Genomic DNA, 15,364 nt, shown 5'->3' on the forward strand with positions numbered 1-15,364 from the left:
CCTTATCTACTTCCTTTACACAGTAAGCACGCTTCTTTCAAAAAGTAAACGTCTAGGACCCGGTGTCTGATAACATTGTGCGTGAGAACCAAAGGAATTGTTTCCCCAAATATTTAGAAGCAGTTCGGATTCATCTAGGGAAGCAAGCAAAAACATGGGTCAATTCCTGAAGTCTGAAATGTGATCATACATCGATGACAGGCTAGGAGAGGCTCATCTTTAAGAGTCATATGGGATTGAGTAGACAAAAACATCTGCCGAGGATAGATCATACGATCCATGGTATTTTATCACCAACGCAAACTAAACTGCCAGATAAGAGTCAACAGTAATTGGCCTAGTGAGGTGACTCATCCTCGCCCTGTGAAAAGCTTAGAATCTTCTTCATCTAACAGTCTCTTACATCATTCTGACTAGCCCAGTGCCGATTCTTCCTCAGGCAAACATTCAAAATGGAGCATATACAGCAAACAGGTAGGGTGATCAATTTCATATGTACAAACATCATGATTTTCCTGACACAAATTACGGGGAGAATGGCACAAAGGGAAAGTATTATGCAAGATTAGAGCCTTAAATGACCTAGTACTTAGGATGTGGCTTAACTTATACGCATTCATACAGTGTGATAATTATATAACATAACGTGTATTTGTATAGCGGATGTTCACCTGCAGGCATCTTGGCGTTAAATAACAGATGTTTCTTGCTACCCAACTCAATGGTACTCATTTTATCGACCTCACATGGATGAAAGGCTGAGTGGACCACCAGGATTTGAATCTGTGACTATGAGGTCAAACACAGGCGCCTGCAGTGGACGCATTAGTCCACTCCACCACCAGACCCAGCTTACATATGAACTTTTAAACAAACAATCTAAAATCATGTAAAATAAGCATTTGCAATGCAATCAGTCTCGCCTTTGGGACCTTATATGTATTTAGCTATGCAGCACATTGGCCTGGGTGCTAAAACATCTACTGTTCTTTAACATGGAGGGAAAGTAAGCACCAAACTGCGTGACACGCCAGGTATGGGAACACATGGAGAAAAATATTGCCTTTCAGCGGGAAATGGTATAGTCCAAAGCTCTGTTCTTAATATAAAAGCAGGGCCTTTGGTGGTCATATCACTGAAAATACAACATTTGAAAAAAATATTGTCTATGAGTGCTCGTGGAAGACAGTTTCCATGGACTGAAATCTAGAGAATGCTAAAGTTATTCTGGTATTTTACTGACCTCTGCTGGTCGTTTTCTATCAATAAAGTTATATAAAGGCAGTTGCAAGAAAAATAAGAAAAAGAAAGTCCCTCAGCAGAAAGCAATTCTGGTATATTACTGACCTCTGCTGGTCGTTTTCTATCAAGACAGTTAAATAGAGGCCGTTGAACAGAAAAAAAAAAAAGTCCCTAAGCGGTAGCAGACAAGTCCTCGGTCTGATCTCCAGAGCCCACAAAGTACATACAAGTATATACAATAGGTCTCGAATGCTCGACCTAAAAATGCAGGGTACAAAATTGAAAACAATGCTCATTTACTTTTTCTATGAACACTGAATGCAATACTTATCAGCTTCTATGATATGCACGGCTGAAACCAGTCTACAGGACTCAAGACAGAAAACACCAACGTAAGTTTAAAGACAACAGATTCAAGGAGAGGCTGGTACTACTGGACTATTTTCCAAGAACAGCAAATTATAGCACACCACTTCACATCTCACAAAGAGAGGTACATGGGGAAAGGAAGCTTCCAGATCATAGAGCATTCCCTCATGAGAATATGCCCCCATCATTCAGTACTTCTTTCCCCACTCCAAAATGGCTGACAGGAAATTAAAGACTCTGGTTAACGGATAATTGGCCCCATTCATTATCCATTGGAGAACTCAAGACTTCAAGCAATCACTAAGCTTTAGAGTGTGAAATAACCAGCAAAACATTCCAGGCAGCTGCTGCACAATATCATCTCCGATGGATCCAATCCACCTTTCCCTCCCTCTTATGTGAGAAAAGCATAAGAGCACCTCAACCTGATAAGGTAGTCCATCCACTGGCCAAGCTCTTCCAGGGTCTCCACAGAGAGGTGAACTCAACTGCAATAGTTGGTTCACTTTCTCACGCTGTCATTGCAGACCCTAAGGTAAAGGAGTCTGCAAAAATATCCTGTATTGAAGGCAAATAACAGATTCAAGACTTCACTATGATCCTAAAGATGACCTCAGAAAAGATTAAAGAAGCATTCACAATCTTCAAGGCTTCTAAAACCAAACCACAAATCTAAAAAAAAAAAACAAACGACTGAATCTAATGGGATGGAACTAGGATTAGCATTTTGAAGTTCACGAGACAGCACAAGACCTGTAGGTAATCTACTGGCAGAATAGTGTTGTATTCCCATTGTTCCTTCGTTTTTGGCCCCCAAACTATTGTGCAGGCATATGATAATTTTCATGTCCTGTGACCCAAACATAGCAGCTATGAATGATGTAATACACTCAAAACAGGCCAAAGGACAGCTGAGTCACTAAGCTGCTGGTCAGGGAACTAGAGCAAATCATGTTACACACTCCACATAGAAACTGACAAATAAGCAAACTCCACCTCGATCGATGTGGATGTTTATGTCCAGACGAGTTAACCAATCCTCATGATACACAGACCATCATTCAGAACTAGCTGGAGTTATAAGACACAAAAGCTGTCCAGAGGAAATACTGCTGCAGCATGGTAACACCATTAAACCTGGAGATTTTTGCAATGGATTCGGAGTTTACCAGTTGTAATAGAAAATGAGGCATGTCTTTGGTAAAACTGAATTTGAAACCCCTGTGCAAGTTCCTCCAGGTAATACCTAAAGGGCTTTGCAGGGGTTAACAACAGAGGCGCATAGAAATTTGTAACTGACCAGGAATGTAAGGTCTAGCGTAAATATTACTTGTGGCAGATTCCAGAGATATTTTGTGTCTCAGAACGAGTTTGAAAGTGTCTCTTAAATAACGAATATCCTCCACCTTGATGTGACACCACAGCTCTATGATCTGGATACGCTGAGCCAAACTTGAACTGAGTGGCACGTTTCTAGAAACACACTCCATCACTTTTCAACCAAACTCAACAGTGAAACATTCTGCTGTCATTCGTGCAGCTTTCTTTCCCAGGCGTTCACTATGCAGACCAATAGGTCCTAAAAGCCAATCAGTAGGGGCATCGAATCCCACCGCCCGCCCTGGGACTAGATTTGCCTTTACCAACACATAAATGACTCCATCAAAATGCCTCCCCTTTGAAGAAGCTTTCTTAGTTGCCGGTCTCAATATATCATCAGATCATGTTATCATGTTCTTTAGCAAATATTTCTTCAACCTTAGGAGGAAAAAGGAATTGTGGATGTATATTCAGGCAGGTTGGGCCCTACAGCAGCTCAGAAATCGTTCAGCCAACTTCTTAAACGTAAGTGATAGTGTAGTGTTAACCTCAACCAATCCAAGAACAGAGAAGAAAGACATTACAGCCTAATTGGGCTAGCCCAAACAAACCATAGAAATGCCCCAAACAAACTAGGAACAGAGCAATATGATATCATCAGAAACTAAAAACGAAATTAGTGGGCTAGTGCTATAGGCTAGGGCAGTGCTGGAAACAGGGTTGGAACGTGCTGGATCCAGTTTCCGGAAGCTATTTCTGGCCAAATCTGGGATACGGCCAACCAACGGATACATTCGGAATTTGTCCTGATGTCATTTTCTGACACCAGGACACAGTTCAGCAGCGCCCGCATATTGATATGAATTCCATTCAGAGCAGCAACGTGCAGGATGCTCTCTTATTCAGGCTTCCAGGTGGGCCCAAAACAAAGGCCTGATTTCAAGGGGCTATCAGCCTTCATTTTGTTTGACCATAATATTGGAGAAGAGCTAGCTTTAGACTGACACCTAGATGCCAATTCCATGGAAACAAGCATTGGCATAGCCAATAGGTCTCGCCTTTTGGACCTTATAAGTGTTTAGACATGCAGCATATTATCCTGGGTGCTGACCTGCCAGTTTCGACCTAAAAACTAGCTTTGGTAAAGTACTCACGAATGCCACTAAAATCTCAGCATCAATCCTCTGACTTCACAGCATGAGGGAACTATTCTTAAGGAGACCAGATGACTATAGCTCCCAAGTTGCAACTGGACTAGATTAAGTCCTTGCTTGTAAACCTGGACTGAGGAAAACTTAAATTAATGCATCGAAGCAGCAAAGGCGTCAGTGTCACAGAGGCAGAAACAAGTTTCCTTGCATCATTGGGAGCACCTTTTCTGCCACGATTGTACTTGTTTCACGTTTTAAGTTGGACTGTTTGTTTATCTCCGACTTCATGGCGGATATTTTGAAGATGTAAGACGACATGACTTGAGTGGGCCAAGTGGCACTGCCAGCTCTGTGGCTGGCTGAGCACAAGTCGCGTGTCTGAGTGGGTTCCAGCAGTTGCACCAGGCTGGTCTTGCACATGACGTGTTCATTTGTGGCACTGTTAAAAACAAGGCATTTCTTTACAGAAGACATTTTGGATTTATTTTCTAGTCCCGAGCTTTCATGTTTTTAACAGTGCAATCTGGGAGTTGTAGTCTTTATTTTAATGGCCCGCTTGGACTAACACATTTGTAAAAGGAAAGCTCGGTACCGGATGCATTGTGTTTGTTTTACAGGAGCAATCTGTCAGTCCTAAATGAGACATAGGTTAGTTCCCGAGAGTCGCAGTCATTGAATTGCAATGCCACAGTTGTAAGTTAGTAGCAAAGAGGCCAAAGAAGGTATGTGCACCCAGTCTGTACTGTATTCATAGAGGTCAAGGATGAAAGACCTATGTAGAGGGCATGTGTTGTTACGTATCAGAGATGATTATGTCTATGACAAAGAGGGGTTGAAGCGCTTGTAGTCAAAAGGATTGAGTCACACAGGGCAAGTGATGTTCACAAGGAGAGGTCAAGGTTGTTTTTTTTTTTTGCATATTAATATAGCGGGAACTCGACCCAAAGGTATTGGAGCGCTTTACATGAGCACCATATTTACATTATACATTCAGGCACGGGGAGATTAAGTGATTTACCCAGAATCACAGGATGTGGACGCAGCCCCGAGGCTTGAACCCTGGTTTCCAGCACCAAAGTCGGCAGTCTAGCCTACGGACCACATCCTCTCCTCTCTGCTCTTTTACCACGTTAGATATGATTTCCTCCACAGAGGCCCTAAATAGCAGAAGTAAGTCCGGTCGGACCGGTATGTGTCTGTCCATCGGTCGGTTTGTTATCAGTCTTTGCGTGTCTGTGTGCCTGTGTTGTGAGTGCGTAGGTGCCTTGCTCGTCTGCCGACGCGTTCATGGGTACCTGCACGTCTGTGTCTGTGCACACCATTACCTTTATGCCATCAGCCCTATGTGCAGTGCTTTAAATAGGCCGGTATTCACCGGTACCCAGTACAGACAGTTCTGCATGTTCCACCCTTCAGTTCCAGAGCTTGTCCTTTTCCAGGGATCGTACAAATACTCTTATGGGACAGCAGGGTGGTGGGCTTGGCAGGTTAGGTTAGGTATGGCTTCTAGCTCAGCACAGACGCCGCTTTGCTCCTGAGGGGTTTCTAAGCACATGGAACCTCTGTGTACCCCAATGCAGAGTTACTGCCGAGATTCCAGCAGCGCTCATTTGAAATTCCCCAGGGCTGCCTCGCCCTGCCAGGGGTGGAGAGGGCCCAAGACACACTGTGACTGACAGCTGGGTCCAATGACTCCAATCTAACCCTGCAAAGCCACGCACAAGCCGCTCCAGCCCACCTTCCAAGCGGTGCCGGTGAAGTGTTGTGTCTTGTGGCCCAAGGTCGGCGTGCACGGCTTATGGGCACTTCTCGGGATTTCACAAGACTTGAAGAACAGACTGTGTGTGACCTGTACTGGGAGAGAAGCGCTCATACCCCAACAGATCAGGGAAGTACAGTGCTCTTCAGCTCTCAGTGTGACCCTGGGCACACGAAGAGAGAGACCTGTAGCAAACAGAACAAGTGTGCGCGCTAAAAGTTAAAAAAAACAAGAGGGAGAGAGCTGGAAAACGCATGCACTCTCATAGAGTGCTAGGCCAAAAAAACAGTTCTTCAATTGAGCAGTGAAAAGATGGAATCCACTGGGAAAGATGGTAAAGAGGCTACTCCACCCGGTAAAGAACAAACACAGGCTGGACAAATGGGAACAAAAACATTGACTAAGAAGCAAGCAAATTAAGTGTGACAATAAATCAACTAAGCCCCTGTAAGCTCTTCCTAAGCCCACAATGGGTCTTTTGCAACCAGTGGGCTGCACTGTCTGGTAAGCTTGAGATAAACAACACGTTTAAAAAAGCATTGGCCGCTCGGCCGTAAAAGCGAAAGTCATCGCGATCGCTCTGAAAGCGAAAGTGATCGCGATGATGCGCTAAAGCACGAGTTTTCAAAGTGCTGCTGAAGGCTAGTGATTCGCGCGTGAACGCAAGCGCTAGGCCAGCCAGCAGCACTTTGAAAACTCACCTCCAAAATGTCTCTCCGAGCCAGCGCATGCGCTGGGCTCAGCGAGACCTAAAAACAATAAGGTGCAAAGCATGTTTTCACTTCACAAGTTCATAACATGTATTTGTAAAGCGGCACGTTCAACCGTAGGCATCTTGGCGCTGAATAACAGATATTTATTTTTACCCAACTCAATGGTACTCATTTTATCGACATAAGAAAGATGAAAGGCTAAGTGAACCAGCCGGGATATGAACCTGTGACTAGGAGGTCAAACACAGGCCCCTGAAGTCCACTGAGCCACCAGACCCGGCAAAAGAAACTATCATTTGGAAGAAGGTTTTTAAGTTCAGCTCTCTATGTAAGAGATGTGCTTGCACTGTACGAATGCAAGTTTTATGTGTATGCATGAGTAATTACACAAATATTGATCTAAAAAGCACCTACTTATTTATTTAATTCTTTTACATAGCTACTCATCCCAGTGTAGTATATCAGAGCACTTTACATCCCTTACAGAGGCACAATAAATCATACATGTGTAAATCATTCTAAAGGAAATATAACATAAAACAATTAGGATTATAAAGGTACAGGAATCACATATCACTCATGCTATATATTCATTATCTGTTAAGAGTGAACATTCGGGTGAAACAGTGTCACGATATAAAACTTAACACCGTGATTGTGGTTGTCTGGACTAATAAGAGACTGTATTACTTCGCAAATAAACCATTCTTTGCAATCTTATAATAACAGATTACAACAAAAATCTCTAAACCCATGATTTACAATTTGCATGCAGCTGCTTGATGCTGATAAAAAGAGCACTATGTTAAATTAGAAGGCTTGAAATGTATAAACGTGAAGTAACAAAATGATCTCAGAGTCAAAAGCAGTAGCCCACTTGCCTATCTAAATAAAAGCACATTAACCATCTATGTTACTTTATGAGTCAAAGCTCTGACTGGACAAAACACAGAACTATGTTAAAACGAGAGGTATTTTACCGCTATTCTAATCCCCTCAAAATTGCTGGGCCCACAATGATCTCTGCAACAGGTGTCTTAGCCCTGCAATATATTTTAAAACGTAGCATCTTTGGGATCAATTAAGCCATCTAGAACACTGTCACATTCGCCCTAGTTGCCAATTTGTAGTAGATAGATTTACCTTTGTAACTAAATGTAGGTGCGAATTATTGTACTCTGCTCTTCAAGCTTCCACCCCTCCTGACTCCACCCCCTTTCCTCTGCCACATCTCGTCCCCCAATTATGATTTCCCGGACTAAGTATGTTTTTCCAATTAAAGCACTGGGCTATGGGTTACGCAGTGCTTGAAAAGTTAAAATGGAAGTGCAGGAACTCTGTTCCAGAGTATCTGCTTATTGCTGAGAAGTGCCGGTACTCTCCAATTAAACGTATTACGTGACTCTTGAGAAGTGCAGGTACTCTCCCTCTCAACAACAAACAAAACGTACCAGGACAGTTCTAGAGGTTACATATAAAACTAAAATGGTACAAGATTTCAAATTACATAAACCGTTTAGGTCATTTGGAATCCTGTACCATTATAGTGTTATATTGAACCTAGAGAACTGTCCCGGTGAGTTACTCTTCTACCATCGTATACAGTTACACAGCCCAATTTACTCTCGTTTCCTGAACACTTGAAACGCGTCGCCCTGCAGTTAGCACCCTATGCTGCCTCACATTCCAACACCTGGCAATTTTTCCTTTAACCTTGGTGTTAGTCAACATTGATGCAGCACCGAGATATCACGTAACAGTCCTTCGAATTGTTGTTGACATTTGAAGAGGTCTGTGCAAGCTCCAGGTCGAATTTATTATTCAGCGTGTGTTAATTTCATTCCTCTCAAGGACATGTCAGACTGATTGTTTTAATTCAACGTGTTACATCGACTTCACCAATCTCATCTAATATGTTGTAGCCAACGGTGTATTTTCACAATAATGGCAAAATTTGTCGATAAATTAAGACCAAGCTCTACGGGAAGTGAGTCAGTGACTCACTATTATTCTAGCAAACAATGCTAAGAGTGACGCAAAGTCAGCAACCGGATGGACAGACTCACTTAACTCTCATGACATCAGCTGGATACAACAAAACACGGATAAAGAGGGGGGAACGTCCTTGTGCCCATTTGTTAAAGCCCTGTATGCCACGCCTGTTTACAGTCACACTTAAAGAACACTTCATAAATCAGGCCGAATGTTCCCGAACAGTGAGTGGCCTTACCTCCGGTCTCCCTGGAAAGGATCACAAAATATCCGAATTCCTTTGCTTTCACTCTGACCGACTTCAGTACGAGGAGCCTAACTCAAGCAGCAATCGGAAAGCTAATTTAGACAGATTGACAGGCCACGGAGAGCTCTAGGAGGGACTGTGAGGATGTGCTGCTGAACAAGTGCTGTGATTGGATAGAAAGTAAATGACCTGCCTTTAGTGGAAAAAAAAAAAGATGCCCCGCCCTTCCCGGAAGAAACAATCATGCAGCTGTCCCGGAAAGCATCTCCACAGAAGTGCGCCTCAGCCGCCTTATGGCCGCTATTCCAGGCGAGAAAGTAGGCAGCGAGGATTTGCAGACTCCAATGTCTGTTTTCATGTGTGGCGAAGGGGGTGCCAACGGAAAAGTTCGGGGCATATGCTACCAACTTTTCTGTATGGATTGGAGGTGGGTGAGCAACTGAAAGCTGCCTGCCTAGGCTACACACTCATACATCATGCAGAAAGTATTACAGACAATGACTTAACCTTCCATATAAAACAGGAGACATAAAAAGATACCCAACTAGTGGCTGAATTGCACAACGTGAAAAACAAGCATTGGCATAGCCAATAGGTCTCGCCTTTGGGACCATATAAGTATTTAGTTATGCAGCACAATATCCTTGGTGCAACAACATTTACTGTTGCATGGCTAAACACTTATAAGGTCCTAAATGAGAGACTTATTGGCTATGCTAATTCTTGTTTAATTAGGGTTTTGCCCCCAAAAAATATTTTTGTAACTGTTTGCCTCCAGATGGCAGTTTGCATAAAACAGACGCAACATTCAGCCGAGGTGCTATTTGCTCGTTTTGTAACAGGTGTAGTGGTTACAAGAAGTGCAAAAACTGCTTGTGCCCAATTCCACCAGAGTGGAGGAGGGTATTGATGCCTTCATTGAAGTAATATCCACCATGAACTGAAGGGTCTCCTCTTACAGGGGTTTTCTTCAGTTCTCTTTTGCATATTCGTAGTATACAGCCTTCTTTTGGCAGCTGGCTTATCACACTTCAGGCCTCATTCTGATCACCCCGTAATTGTGGATTCTGAAGTTCACAGTTGTTTGTTTACCTGCACTGTTTCTGGCAAGTAAAATGATGCAAATATTGGGCCTAATAAACCAGGCACTGCCCGAATCTGCACCTCTGGGAACTGGGGAGAACAAACAATCTTACTGCTTCATCTCGTGTCCTGCCTCGCTCTGGGAACAGTGCCGTATTAACGGTAATAGCCTGGCCCTGTGAATACAGCACCAAGCAGAATCAGGATTTATCGGGTGCGTGGTTACCACTAATGAACGTACGGGGCTCAGAATGAGCAAAGTGACTCATATTCAGTAAGTGGAAAGCCAACAAATACTGCAGTGTATCTCTCCAACTCTCAGCTCCATCTGCACTAGAAGTGCACCTGAGGAGCTGGGAGCGGCGTGGTGCCTAGTTTGTATTGTAAATAAAACAAGCATTGGCCGCGTGTGCGAGAACAAGCATCGCGGCACCGGCGCTTTACTTTGAACATTGAAAGTAAAGCGCAGGTGCCGCGATTATAGCAAAAGTCAAGAAATAGATGTTTTTTTCTATTTCTTTACTTTTGCGAAAGTGAAAGTCATCACGGTTCTAATGACCCTTGAACGACTGCCAGCTGCGCACGTGCATGCTCGTGTGAACGCAAGCGCTAGAGAAAACTCATCTACTAAATGTCTCTCCGAGCAGCGCATGTGCACTGACTCATCGAGACCTAAAAAACATGTGGAAGCCCAGCTTTCAAATTGTGTGATCCTAAGGATAATACTTTATTTTACAGTGCGTCCTTTTTCTTCATGATCGCATATGAAAGCACCTTTGAATACGTGAATTTCATTACAAGACCGGAGGCTACCATTATACATAACATCTTTTATTGCCACTCTTGCAGCACTTTGAAGGCCTTCAATAAACATACAACTCTAGATCTGGAACACAGAAGTCCATAAATACTCCAAACTCCCAACATTCTTCCTCTTTTAATTGCTGCTCCTGAAACAGAGAACTTTTCAAACGACAAGGGTGTTGTGTCTTGGTGGTCACAGACACGCGGGAGCCAGGTAAGGATCGTATATGCTTTATTACTATATATTCTGCTGAGCTGTGCCCCATGCACATCTTCCCACGCTCTCCTCTAGATCTGTAGTCTCCCCTCCCACACCCTTGACAGGATGTGGTGTCCGGTTCCCTCTGTGTCCTTGCTGTCCATTGCAGGGGCCTGGTGCCCTGCCCCAGGTCACTACATCTCCCCCCTTTGTCTCAAAGAATTGACGAGAAAAGTTGAAACACAGAGATGTGTAGATAGAGATAGATGCAAGTCTGCCCAGGCACAGGTCGGTGTGCCTCCCATCATTATATTTCTTCTATTAGTCTTTTTGGCTGTCAGCATGCTCTTCTCGGGCCGGCCTCCATCTGTTGCTCTTCTGCTGCTTCCTCACCATTGTCTCTTTCCTTCCTGTTGTCCTCCTGCTCTTCTTGTTCTGCTGTTTGCTTATCTTGGTCTTCCCCCTTTTTCTCTTTTAGTTCTTTGAAATGTGAGCTGTTCCATGTTATCCTCGGATGTTCTGACTCCGCCGTGATCATTGAGCCCTTCACCTTTGTGACTATGAGGGGGTCTTTGGAGAACATGCTGTCAGATTTTCTTTGTTGTCGCTGACGCACTATCACTGTGTCTCCTTCTTTTAGGTCTGACGAGCTGGCGTGTCGCTTCGCGTCTGCGTATCTTTTCATCTTTTCTTTCACCTCTCTGTCTTTGGCTGCAATTTTGCTGTGATCTGGCGCCATAGTTGCTTCTATTTGCGGTAGCCTCGGTCTACTTGTTCTTCCCAGTACTAGCTCTGCTGGGCATCTTCCTGTGGAGTTGTGAGGTGTGCTTCTGTAGTTACGTAGTACTTGGCACAGAGCTTGGCTAAGTGATATTTGCGCCAGCTTGGCCCTTTGAACAGCCTTTTTGATGTTCCCCATGAACCTCTCCACCATTCTATTTGCTTGAGGCCACAGCTTGTACCTGAACAGACCCATGTGTGTGGAGAATGTCGTGATGTATCTTGGCTGGTGGTCCAGTTCTACTTGGTGGTACCCATTGCACAAGTCCAGCTTTGAGAACCGGCAGGCTTCAGTAAGGCAGCTGATCATGTCGTTTAGGTGTGGCCCCGGGTGACGTTCCCTTGCGATTGCGGTATTTGGCATCCTCATATCCACGCAGATGCAAATCTTTGCGGTGCTCTTCCACAATTGGAGACACTCAAGGCGTTGGTCCTTCCGCAGGTTCAATTATGTCTTGTGCCAGTAACTAGTTATTTCCTCTTCAACTTGCGGTTGTAGGTGTATTGGTACTCTCCTATGATGCTGGGCCACTGGCTTGAGTGCTTCATTGATATGCAATGTTATCTGTTTTCCTTTCAGCTTGCCAAGACCTTTCAGTATTGCGGGGTATTCTTGTAGGATGTTCTCCGTTTCCGACATGTGGTATGTCATCGCTAGTAGCCCCATCACCTGTGCCGTCACATTGCTTAGCAGGCATGGTGCTGGGATGTCACCTTTAAGTACATGTATTTCTTCTTGGGAGGACCTGCCTTTGTATGTTAACGTCTCCGTGAATTTTCCCATATTTTCTACTGCTCTTTTGGAGCCCCACGTGAACACATCCACGGTCGACGGTGATAGCTGTGGCTTCACTTTCATTTTCTGGTATTCTGATATGCACATGATGTTGCATGTTGCTCCACTGTCAAGCACAAACTTAGCTTGGTGGTTCCCTATGCCGATGTCCACAGTGGCGGTTTTCTTTATTTGTTTCTTTCCCACGAGATGCACGTGTTCTACCTCTTTTGCTTCTCTGGGCACGTCGTACATTAGATATAGTCTCGCCTCCCTCACAGGTGCTGCCGTTTCTTCTGACTCGTCTGAGGAGCTGCGATTCGCCATTTCCATATGTCGTGCGTACCTGTTGCTGGTCATCCGTGGCCTCATTGTTCGGCCTCTTTCACTTCTGAATTGTCTGGTCATGCACATGCTTGAAAAGTGATTGTCCCTATTGCACTTTCTGCACTTCTGACCTATTGCTGGGCAGGCACCAACGTGTGGGAATTCGAGGCCGCATCGGTAACATGTTTGTTCGCCTTTCTTTGGTGGGCCCGGCGCCTGGAATTCTTTCTTTTTGAAATTTCCAGTGACGCGAAGTGCTAGTGCTTCAGCGCTGAATACCAAATCCCTCTCTACGTCACAGACCACAGATCTTCTACGACCACATTTCATTCATTCATTCACTGGTGGGGCCCATAACACCATTCATTCATTCTTCTTTTAGATCTATGGTACTCGAGAGGGGATCCTTTTATTCCATGCGCTGGAAATGGGAGGAAATTGCACAAATCCCTGATGAGTAATAAGTTCACCTATTCCTCCCTACCTCACCAGGGTCTAAACTTTTAACCTAGCAGTTCCTCCCATGGATAGGCCATGGATCAGCTGAGTTGCTGGGAAGAGCGACACTTAATTCTTCTAAACAATATACATCAATACACTTCTAAATAATAACCTGACACAGTTCTTATAATGAATTGAAATATTTATCTAAAATAAAGCATAAGAAAATCATAAAGCATTCGATATTTTGATTCGCATATTTACCTAATCTGGCTAAATGACGTCCTCTATGTCAAATTCAGATCTTTCGTCTCTATGCCCATAAATCGATTAATCAGTTCGTAAATTAATTGGGCATCTGATCAGTCCGTCAGAGTCTCTGGCAAGCAGCTGTCCAGCAGTGTCACCGTCCTCTCCGTCAGCATAACATCAGGGAAAACAAGCTTTTTGACCCTCTCTAGTCTACTTCTTTTATAGTAAAATCAACAACAAAATGTTACAATACATGTTTTAAAACAAATTTGATTGGTGGAACCAGGATCATTCTTCCTGCTTCCCATGCGCTCGATGTTTCTTTAGATGTAATTCTCATTTTATTAATAATTTGCAACAGTTACTTGTCCATTCAGGGCATTTTGGTTCTCATACGGGTTTGTGTCCATGGTGTCATCAATTATAACAGTTCTTAGTTTAAGGAAGTCCATTGTCTGAAGATTGGCACCCATCCCGGTGCGACCTTCACGGGTACAGTCTGCCTGGGGTCAGGACGAGGTTATTGTTGCTCATCTTTTAGCGCAGGCGCACTTCACCCAGTGACTTCTGTATATCGTCTGTCCGTCAAAATAAGGATGGCAGCCATTTTGTGGCCACTCCAGAAAGGTCAACTTAAGCAAAGAAACACAAAACATAATTAATACATGGAAATGACTATTAAAATGTTTTCCCTCACTAAACCCTTTATGTGTGTGTATTTATCTAGCAAAAGCAACACGCATTGCGGTTTATACTCACGTTTTAAAGCACAATTCACAAATCACATTACAAAAGCAACATATAACATGCTAATTCTAAATATCTCACATTAATATGTGTACGAAAATTAGTTTACGTATCAATCAGGCCATGCAAATGCGATTCCCACGTGTATTTTCTAATTAGTAATGTTGATTATTCAAACACAGCAAACCATTAATACTATCAATATTAATCAGTTATTCGTTTTAATTTTAACACGATAAAATGGAGGAGGTATACGAATTTTAAGGAAAACCTCACTCCAGCAATCCCCCCTTTGGTGATTTTATCACCACAAAAAACCCAAATTTATTACCTTTTTACGGATATTTGAAATGACTTCTTACTCATAGCTCATAATTCAGTTTCTCCATATTAATCTCTTTTTGCTTTTTTATACATACTTTCTTTCCACTCATCTAAGGCTATCTCTTCTAAATCCTTTTCTGGATCTTTTCCTTTTCACTTAAGTTTATCTCTTTTTATTGTAATATTTGTTTTCTTATTTCTACAACACACACACCCTAATCTTATCACTAATAATGCAACTATCACACATGTTAATGGAAACAAAATTTTACCTATAACAGTACTGTTAGAAAACCACTCCCACACCGGAAGGGTGGTGGTGTTCTCCCAGACATACACTGTGGTAGCTTGGCTCGAGTGGTCAGGGATCAGGCACCGTGCTAAGCATACGTCATACCCACACAATAACCATGCGTGCATCCGTTCCAAAAACGACACTACACCTTAAAAATTATACTGAAAATATATCTCTTTATCTTCTTTTCTCTTAGTTGCTGATTAAATAAATAATAATACAATCACAGTACACAAGGCTTTTCCTGTGGAAGGGTACGTCAAATAAATACTGTCTTAACGATTCAATAAATAAGGTAGATCATAAATAATCAAGGCATAAATATAAGTGCATTACATAACAGGCAATTAAATATTATGAGGCAATAAATGCTGCGAGACAATAAATACTGTGCAACAATAAATACTGTGAAACAATAAATACTGTGAGGCAATAAATAGGATGAATACAATAAATACAGTGCTCTCAATAAATAATAAAAGCCAACAGTGACACTTGAAAATCAGTTCACATTCCTGAGGTACTATGGGATGATTTGACCCAA

General features: G+C 43.0%; 1 protein-coding gene across 1 annotated transcript in view; it reads right to left on the reverse strand.

Moving 5' to 3' along the window:
- Positions 1–8,960, reverse strand: part of SNAP23 (synaptosome associated protein 23) — a 200,675-nt gene extending 191,715 nt beyond the window's left edge. The window contains exon 1 of the mRNA XM_085627067.1: positions 8,785–8,960. The gene's annotated coding sequence lies outside the window, so the exon portion shown is untranslated. The remainder of the gene's footprint in view (positions 1–8,784) is intronic.
- Positions 8,961–15,364: the final 6,404 nt, after the last annotated feature.

This window comes from Triturus cristatus, chromosome 9 (assembly GCF_964204655.1).
Source record: "Triturus cristatus chromosome 9, aTriCri1.1, whole genome shotgun sequence".
Lineage (NCBI taxonomy): Eukaryota > Metazoa > Chordata > Amphibia > Caudata > Salamandridae > Triturus > Triturus cristatus.